This window comes from Microtus ochrogaster, linkage group LG4 (assembly GCF_000317375.1).
Source record: "Microtus ochrogaster isolate Prairie Vole_2 linkage group LG4, MicOch1.0, whole genome shotgun sequence".
NCBI lineage: Eukaryota > Metazoa > Chordata > Mammalia > Rodentia > Cricetidae > Microtus > Microtus ochrogaster.
This window is the reverse complement of record NC_022030.1, coordinates 4049621-4059942: the sequence shown is the minus strand read 5'-3', so window position 1 is coordinate 4059942 and position 10322 is coordinate 4049621.

The following is a 10322-nucleotide window of genomic DNA, read 5'->3' as shown; positions in this document are numbered from 1 at the left end:
AATGGGAAAAGTAGAACTCTCCTGGAGTAAGAAAGACACACACCGGGAATGCTCTGACAGTTTCCCAGCCTCTCTGAGGACCAAGACTGAGACAGTCAAAAGAATAGGCAGGACCTAAAAATAGATTCAGCTCTTATTGCCAAAGGGAACAGGCTAGAGAGGGGGAGCAGATATCTTGCCAAGGGTAGAGTGGAGCACTCACACAGAACAGTTAGGAAAACAAATCTACCTCAATCCCATAAGGGCAACAACAAGAAGCCACTGGACTTAAGGCTGGAGGAAGCTGGATGGATCCTGAAGCTGAGTTTTGTGTGTCTTGACCACATGGATGGGCATAGCTTTGTCTTTGGATGCCTCATCTCTCCATGTTTTAGTGAACATATTTTCTTAGCAAATGGAAGGGCACTGGCATGATTGGCCAGTAGCTTGTTATTTGTGACTTCTCTCTGGCTTTACATCCTGTGGCTTGGCAGAGCCTTGAGAATTCTCTTGTCATTCTCCACACAGATGATGGACAAAATATGGGAACACATTATCCCCTGCGATGATAAATTGATGTCTCAAGCAGCCCATGGTAAAAAGGCTTTCTAATGGGAGAGAAAGGCATAGTTTCTGGAGTTTTGGTGGCTAAAGACCCCACTCCTCCAAATGATGAAAACATTGGCGTTTTCACTAGCTTGACCAAATTTTTAATTGCCTGTAATGTGTAATTTGTTTCTCCCAAACAAATTAGAAGAAATTACAAACACAATTATATGCTCATTTAACGTAGTTAAGATGAAATAAATTTTTAATACAAAATTTCCCTAGACTCAGTGATGGAATAAATCTTACTAGGTTTATAATCCAAGACATCACTGTCCTCTCTTTACTCAAAATTAAAGCTGAGGCTTATTATTTAGAGAAAACTAGTGATCTAGATGTAGGGCTAATCTGTACCTTAAATCTGACATTTGCTATGTCGATAGCTACTAGCGCTAAACTGAATAAGAACCTACTTAGTTGTCACACTTGTTCATCTAATACTTACAGTTCTTCTTCTAATTGATTGTGTAATTTTCCTAACTATTGGTTGTCTGCTTTAAAAGTTTCAGTTCTGTAGCTTATTTCTATCTCACCCCGCTGTGGGGAAGAATTAGCTTCCTACTCCATGGTGTATATTCTGAAGGCTATCCGGTTGTAGAATCAAGGGCTCGCCACTTTTTTTTTTTCATTTTCTATCTTGATCAGAAATGATAAACAATCAAAGACAAATTTCTAAATCAAAATGGTTTTGACATTTGATTCATGAGTGGTCTGCAATTACAGAAGGAATTTAAAGAAGCAGTGCTACAGATATTTTACTGTCCAAAACAAAGCAGGAGAAGATTGGCAAATTGGGCATGGCGGTGCATGGCGGTGCATGGCTGTAATCCCAGCACTAAGGTAACTGAGGCAGGAAGGCTGCCTGCCACGAGCTTGAGACCAGCCTAACCTAAATAGAAATTGTCAAACAGGAAGAAGGGATGGTGTGGCAAGAAGATGCATCATGTAAAGATGATTGCCACCAAGGACCTGAGTTCCATCCAGGAAACTCACCTTGGTGAAAGGATAGAATGCCCACAAATTGTCCTCCAATAAAACAGGTCCTCACAGATTCTCTGTCTGTCTGTCTGTCTGTCTGTCTGTCTGTCTGTCTGTCTGTCTGTCTGTCTCTCTCTGTCTGTCTGTCTGTCTGTCTGTCTGTCTCTCTCTCTCTCTCTCTCTCTGTAAATTGTTACTTAATGTAATAAAAATGTAAAACAAGAAAAATGAAAGGAAAGATAAATCTAAAATATATGTGGATTTCAAACATATTTTCGATGTCTGAGAAATTAGAAGGAAACAGAATGAGACGACATAGTTATATCACGGAAGAGCTTGGCAAGTGATATAATAGTTATGAATGTCTTCTGTCAATTAGGAAAGGTGATCAGGAAGGTGGATGGAAGGTGGCTATAAGTAATATATTTTGAAAGAGAAAGATGCCGTAATTCATGGGAAAATGTAGGGTTAGAGGAATGGCTGCACAGTTCAGAGCACTGACTGCTCTAGCAGGTGATCCAGGTTCAATTCCTAGCACCCACATGGAAACTCACCACTGTTTGTAATACTGGTCTTGGGGAACTCACTGCTCTCTTTTGGCCAGCAAAGTTACCAGGCTTGTACTTGGTAATTACTTGTAAGCAAAATACCCTTATGCATAAAATAAATTAGTTAAAAAAAATCTAAATACAACTGAAGCTTTCTAGATAATACCCAATGGCTTGTTTACTCTAACAACATCCCTGGCAGCTACCACCTTGTGTTTGTCTTACTGGAGTGGGTCTGCATTCTGAGATACTAATATCAGTCTGGAATGACCAGATATTTTTGGAAAGTTTATTGAATAAATAATTAATGGCCAACTAACTAACCATACATTTTTACTCACATTTTAGTGACACAGAGAAATTCAAGTATTTAAAAATGGGCGGGTGGGGGTGGTTAAAAACAAGCCTTTTATAAGCATAATTCTAAGAGAGAATCTTTCATTGTTGTGAGGCTTACAAAATTGAAGGTCTCGTGTTTTAAGAAGATAAAACAGGAATTCTTTCTTGCTGTAGATTAAATAGACTATCTCACCCATGAATAATGATTAACGTTCTTTCCCTCAAAGAAAAGGCTCCTAGGAGTTCACACCTGCAACCTTCAGTAGTCTCAGGCCCCACTCCCTTGAAAGAAACTTAATAAGCACCATTCACAGGTGAAGTGTGCTTTAGCTGGATATAAAACGTTGAGACAAACCCGGCCTGCTTTGTTTCCAGTGCTGTTATTTTCCCAGCATTCCACCCCCACCAGTCACTGCAAAAACACTTGAGCAGCTTTACGGTTATCCAGAGGTGCTGCTGTAAATACCCCCCTTTTTTTTTCTCAGCTTAGTTTTGTGTTCATCAGACTCAAAGGAAGTTCTAGAGGTCAGAAGCTGCTGGCAGATGTAAATTCAAACCCGAGTAGTAAGGTCCCATTTGCCCGGTTGAACGCTTCTTATGGTCATCCAGGTCTAAACAGATCTGAGGTTTTCTCATTCTGAGCACAGACCTGCAGGATCCAGCCATAAACACATGCCCTTCAGTGCACATGCAGTAGATAACTTTACATTCAAGTACAAGCTGGAGTCTGAATTGTGATGTAGAAAGTGTAGTGTATAAAGCTTAAAGTGTAGATGAAGTTCTGAGTGAAGTTCCTGCTTAGAGATCACATAGAAGATCTGGGTATCGTTTGTGGCTTAGTCACATGTTCTCTTGACTACTGGGGTATTTTATTTTATTAAGAACACACACACACTTTTAAAAGTGGCACTCAAGAGATGGTTCAATGGCTAATAGTGCATGCGGCTCCTGCAGAGCATCTAAGTTCAGTTCTCAGCAACCACATCACTTGGCTCAGAATCACCTGTCTCTCCAGCTTCAGGGGCTCTGACAACCTCTTCTGGACTCTGTAGGCACTGCACTCATGTGCAAAACCCCCACAAACACACCCATATAAACATAATTAAAAACAAATCCTTAAGAGAAAACGAAAGCATGGATCCATCATTTAGAACTTCTTTTTTTTTTGGTTTTTCGAGACAGGGTTTCTCTGTGGATTTGGATCCTGTCCTGGAACTAACTCTGTAGACCAGGCTGGTCTCGAACTCACAGAGATCCACCTGCCTCTGCCTCCCGAGTGCTGGGATTAAAGGCGTGCACCACCGCCCGACCATTTAGAACTTCTAAAAGTCAAAATTCCTCTATTCCTTGGAAGTAGGTGCAAAAACTCCATCAGCTCCTCGTAAAAGGAGCTGAGCATGAAAGATTCCTTCTTGTTCCCGACTGTTTTCTCCTTTCAGACCTTTGCGACCCATTGACAGTTTCCTTCCTGAATGTCGAATGTGTGTTCCTGAAATATGAAAGCTCTCATTTCTCCGTCAGCTCTCCTCTCATCATGAGGTGACTTTTCACGGACCCAGGTCAGGTAAGCTGCTTCTGTGACTGCTCTCATGTGGTGATTGGCTTAGGTGGAGAGTGTTAGTTTTGTGTGCATTCCGTCTATACTTAGCCTTCAGGTAGGCTCTCGAGGAACAATTGTGCATGACAAGACAAGGAGGTGTTCTTACCATCAAGGTAAGAGATATACATTAAACATTCAAGAGCTATCATAACGATGTTGGTAGGGATACTGGAGATGTTGGTAGGGATACAGAAGAGGGTAATACAGCCTAGGCAGGTGAAAGGCACTAGAAGGCAAGGCAGTCTGAGTGGAGAGAGAAAGTTTTTCAGGTCTGAGCAAATTCTTCTCAGTAGTTAGGGCAAGGATGGGGAGCAGGGGTAGGGTGAGTTAGTTACTTTGTCTTACTGTTTTATCCTGAATTTATGATAATAAGCTCTTCCATTTACATAATAATGGTGATTTTATCACAGGGATAAAAAGCACATTAACTATTCAGGCATATTTGTATTTACCCACAGAGCAGCTATTTCATCTGAAGTTTTCTTCTAGCTGTGACATCAACCTCACGCCTAACATTGTCTTGCACATTTCTCAAAAAAGATATTGGTAGCTTTTGAAATTCTGTTTTATTTATTTATTTTTATTTTTACTGAGTCCAGTTAGTGCTGTCCACATACACATGGGGATGGGGTCATCCCCTGGGGCATGGGCAGCATACCAGTGACCACACCTCCAAAGAAAAGGGACTCTCCCTTCTCTGGCAACCATCATCTGCCAATAGCTCCTCAGCAGGGGATGGCTCCCTGCAACTCCTTTCTCCTCCAGGCAGGAAGTTTGTTTTGACCCTTGTGCAGGTTTTATGCAAGTAATGAAAGCCACCATGACTTCAACCATGCAACAGCAGAAGACCTCATTTTATAGAACTCTTCCTCATCTCTGGCTCTTACATTCTTGTCTCGCCTTCTCCCAAGATTTCTTTGGTGGGGTGGTGATGCATGAGATATGTCGCTCCCTCTAAGGCTGAACATTCTCTGTTCTGCACCTCTGTATTAACCATTACCCAATTCAGTAAGAAGCTTCCCCCACTAAGGTTGAAAGAACAGCACAAGTCCATGGACATAAATAGAAGATGGTTTGACAAGCAAGATAAGAACAATGGATTCACTCCTTCTGTCTGTGATTATGTGTTCTAACTCTGTATACAGTACTAGGCATAAATTCCCTATTTGCAGCAGGCCTCAGACCTAATTAAGAGAGCAGTTGGTTACCACTATAGAGAATCTTGTCACTATCATAGCACTGAGTGCATCTGTCTGACAGGTTGGGCTTGTGGTGTGCAGGGTCCAGGGTTGGGAAAGGCCAATGATGTCTTTCCTCTCTCCTTCTACCTCATGGCACCATGAAAACTAGCCTATAGGGAGAGAGATCTTCCTGGACATTAAACTAGGAGGGAGATACACTGGTAGAGAGCCGGGGTAAGGGGGAGTTAGAGGAGGGGATGGGGACTGGATGTGGTCAAGATTCATTGTACTGCTCTATGAAAACGCCAAAGGATTAAAAACAAAGCAACTTCATCATTGCTGACAAGGCATTTCCTAAATGCCTGTGTATCTCTACATCAGAAATAATCCTTAGATTTTTTTTTTTTTACCTCAAATCATGTCTGGCAATGTTTACCAGAACATAGGAGAAAAAAAGAAGATATAAACTAGACTTTAGTTTAATAAAAAAGTACCATGATGAAAACCCATGCCAATATGCAAGTGTGTACACAGGCTTGCACATGCACACAGGAGCCATATGAAGAAACATAGTTTGTCGGGAGTTAATGATATTAGCCAGTACCTAATTCAGCCTTGACTTGTGCTGTCTGTATCAGTCAGACTCAGTAAAAGTAACCTCGGATGGTGAAGAGGAGCTTGAATGTTCAGCATCTGAGCTCTGTTATTTGATTACATCATGTTGTTTGGATGATGCCAGATTGCTCACTCATAGGTTAAGATTTTAAATTACAAATCTATTATATTTATAGTTAGAAGAAAGAGTACCTGCCAAACAAAAGTATTAAAACATTATGGTTTAACTTGAAGGTTCACATACAATTCATTTATTAAATACTATTTTTGGATCATAATTAAAAAGAAAAATATGTTTTCTTATGTAAACTATTTTAAATATAAGACCGCAAAGATTGAAAAATGTCTGTGCTCTGATATCAGGATTTATTTTAAAACAACACTCTTTTATTTTGAAACAAATGTAATCAAGTTAAAACAACAACACAAAGGTAAGTGTTTAAATCTCTTCACATATTTTCCTTTAAAAAAAATCATGTCAGTCATTCAAAAGTATTTTATCTACAGCAATAGCCACGAGATAAAGCCAGCAAAGCTCAGATTGGCTGTGCTAATACGTGTTTTACCTTCCAATTGCATAGCCAGGTTTTGTATTTGCTAGCTGTTCATTGCCAGGTTTTTCTTTTCTTCAAAATCTTATGAAATTCATAGTTAAAAATAAAGTCTATGAAAACTTAAAAACAAAAACGATAAACTCAAAACCAGATGCGTGCGCAGCTTGATTGCGACATTTCACTGCCCGTCTGATGTCTTCACGGCAGCTTCATACTTAAAAGATTCTGAAAGTTGATTGATTGCTTCCAAACTGCTACATAGTTTTATTTGATTAACCACATATATTTTTTTGCCAATATGTCTGGCTACCTATTTAAAGTTAGTGCATTGCTGGCAGAATTACAAAAACAGATTCTAAGGATTGGAATCGGATTTGGCAGGGAAGGATTTGGTTCCAAACTCATAGGTGATCTTAAAATTTCATTTGACATAAAAAGAAAACCCTTCCAGTAAAGAACAAAAGACTCCACTCTCATTTTTAAAAAAATAAGTTTCCTGGCTGCCAAACATGTTTATTTTTCTGTGTTTTTGCCCCATTGCTGATTCTTATGAAGAAAAACATTTGAATAATGTTATTTAAAAATCTCTAAATATACACATATTTAACCAGGATTTTTATTTAGATGTAAAGGAAAATCAAACTTCTTTGAGAGAAAAAGATTTCTTTTCACAATTTCATTGTAATAAAAATCTTTTGTACCTTCTCTTGGCTTTTTAAGGTTTTAATGAGTTGTTTATATATCTCAATGGCTTGGAAAGACAGATGTATTTTATGTAATCTTCCATGTAAGATTTTTTTCATTTCCCTTATAAATTACTTTTCCATATTTTAAAATATAGTTGTGTTTGGGAGGGTAATGTTCAAAACCTATGAACAGTTACTTGATGGCCACCACGAACCACTAGATAAAGTAGACATAAATCACAGTGAGCATTAAAATCCCATCTGAAGTATAAACCACAGCCTTACTGAAAAAGTCTATTAAAATTTTATTCCATTTTTACTTCATATTACACATTAGTAATATGAGATTCATTTGAACTTTAACAGTTATGAAACCTGTGTTTTTATGATAATTAGCATTAAGAAAAGTCTGATAAATTGAAGAAAGTAAACACCCTAGAGAGCTAACAATAACTGCTTTTATACTCCACAAAAGGGGACACATTACATCCAACACACCAAGGGATACAAATAAAAAACAGAGATTCCAGCCCTCTGATATATGTAGTGGAATAACAATGATTTGAGTATACTTGCCAGGTTTTAGCTGTGTTGCGAGTTCAACACCTAGGAGTGTTGTACTAATGAGGTGGTTTCTTGCACTGAACACTATAAACCTTCCCTGATGCCTTTAACTTATAGATCAGGATACAAATCAAACTTCTTCTTAATTTCATCTCAAGACAGAAAGCGAAAATTACCTGAAATAGCTCACACAAACCAGCCTGAACTTTGCTGAGAATATGGCCTTTCTTAATGTCACACTGATGGGCATGGGGATGCCTTTAGCTTACGAGTCCCTGACTGAAATAAGCTAATTCCCCTGATATTTGCAATTATAAAGTGACATAAATTCTATTATTCATGAGATACATATAAAAGCAATGTGAGAGCTCCCCCTATTGACTCACAGGAATGTATAATGTACCCTGAAATATACCTCCAAATATTCATAATCAATAAGAAATGTGAGAGACTTCAATTGGAACTTACAGGAATGTGTCTGATAATAGTTATTACCATGAAGCCAAATTGTGGAATAGTTGGAAATAGACCCCAGAGTTTGTTTCTGAATCCTGTTTTTTCTGCTTTGGGGCCTGATACCCAGCTGGTTATATAATCTGGAAGAAACCAAGAGCTGAAGATGTCTCTAACTTGCTGTGCTCAAACAGATCCAGAAAGCTGCCTTGTGTAGGTCACAAGACTTCTTACTAACACCCAGGAATTATTCACTTAGCAAATTCCCTGTTATCTGCTTTGCTTCATAACTGTTGTCAGTCTACCCATGTGTTCTGCTTTGTTTTGCAGCAAAAACCAAGCTGTTCTGCTAGTTTGAAATTTGAGCATACTTACTAAAAATGTAAGAATTCAACATTCTGGGGGATATTCATAGTCGAAAAATCAAACTAGTCTTCAATTTGGGGGCAAGATGTATTTTCTGTAAATTAACCAAAGCTTTGTCTTTAGTAGGGCCTCTAGTTTTTTGCTACATGCCTGAGACTCTCAAAACATTAACAGGATGGTTCATGTCATCATAACAAAATGTCAATGTTTTCTTTTTAAATTTTATTAAAGAACATGAAACGTATTTCTATGACTTTCTTTTTGGTGACAATATCAGTAGTAACTAAACAACCAGTGTTTGTATTATCTTTATTATTTGCATAGTTCATCATGAGATTTCATTAGTAGCCTGAGCAGAAAGCTAATTTTCACCATGAACCCAAAGATAAGTGAAGCTACATTTACGTGTAGGCTAACCTGGTAACTCAAAGAAGGCCAGGTTTGGGCTTCATAAATTTATTACAAAATAATACAAAGAAGACAAAATAAACCCGGACTTTGGCAGCTCTGGTTTTGCTATCACCTCTTATCCTCTGCTGAACTCTGTTCAAGTACAGCAGTTTCGCCAACCGCAGTCTAGTCTGAGTGCTTTTCCCGTCTCCACCTCCAGTGCTGTTTTTCACACGACATTCTTCCAGTGTGCTGAGGTCCTATGGAAGACTTATTTCACATGACACTCTTCCAGTGTGCTGAGGTCCCATGGAAGACATATTTCATACAACACTCTGCCAATGTGCTGAAGTCCTATGGAAGACTTATTTCACACTACACTCTTCCAGTGTGATGAGGTCCTATATATATTACCTGGTTAATTTTCTTTGCTCTTCCTTTATTATAATTAACCGCTGAAGTTCACACAGAGACAGAATTCAAGTGAAGCAATATAAGAATATAGGTATTTTTGATGAGTAGATCTTAATAATTTATAATATAACATAATAATAATCTTATATAATTTAGGGCTAGAATAAGTTAATATTGCCTCTTTACAATACTGTCCAGAGTTGTGTGCATTGAAAATGTGAAGGCAGCGGATATGACTTTCCATGACTTTCTTTCTCTCTAGAATTGACTCCGTTTGCAATGCTTTGTCTATTAACTTTCTGGTTCTTTTCCCTTCTTAGTCTATAAAGTTAAAACAGTCTTAGTCATAGCTCGATTCAGGAGATACATATTACATTTTATCAAATTTGAGCATCATATTATTGATCTCTAAGAGGGTTTTTTTTTTGCTTGAAAGGTGTGGTTCTGTGAGTGAATGCTTGCCTATGATGCACAGGCCTGTGAGGAATTAAAGCAGTATGTATTGATTTTAATGCTTGACTTTTTCTTTTACTTATCAAAAGTTAAATAATGATGGTTTAAGATATTCTTATTGATTCTTTCATAGACTCATGGGCATTTTAAGGGTATAGAATGGCTTTCAAACATACTGAATATATAACAGAACTAATTAATATGCCCCTAGCATCTATGAACTTAGGCTCTACAAGTTTCATATTTAATTAACTGTTTTGTCTGTATTTATTCCAAGAATTATTTTTGAGCTCATGAAATTGTTGTACTTTAGTAAGAAAATGTATGACTGTTTACAAGATCTGAGCTCTCAGGACTCTTTGGATTTAGAAACAAAAGATAGAAACATGTCTTATTACGGTGTGACCATGGAATTTTCAGAATTGGTGCAAAAGAACTGGTATGTATTTATATTTCTCAGCATTAATATGATTACAGTATTACAAATAAATGATCCCTAACGTAATTAGAAATGTAGAAATTGGTAACAGGGAGGAAGCAGACAGGGAAAGAAGACTCAAGATGCAAGGATGAAGAGTTAAGAAACAGAGCAATAG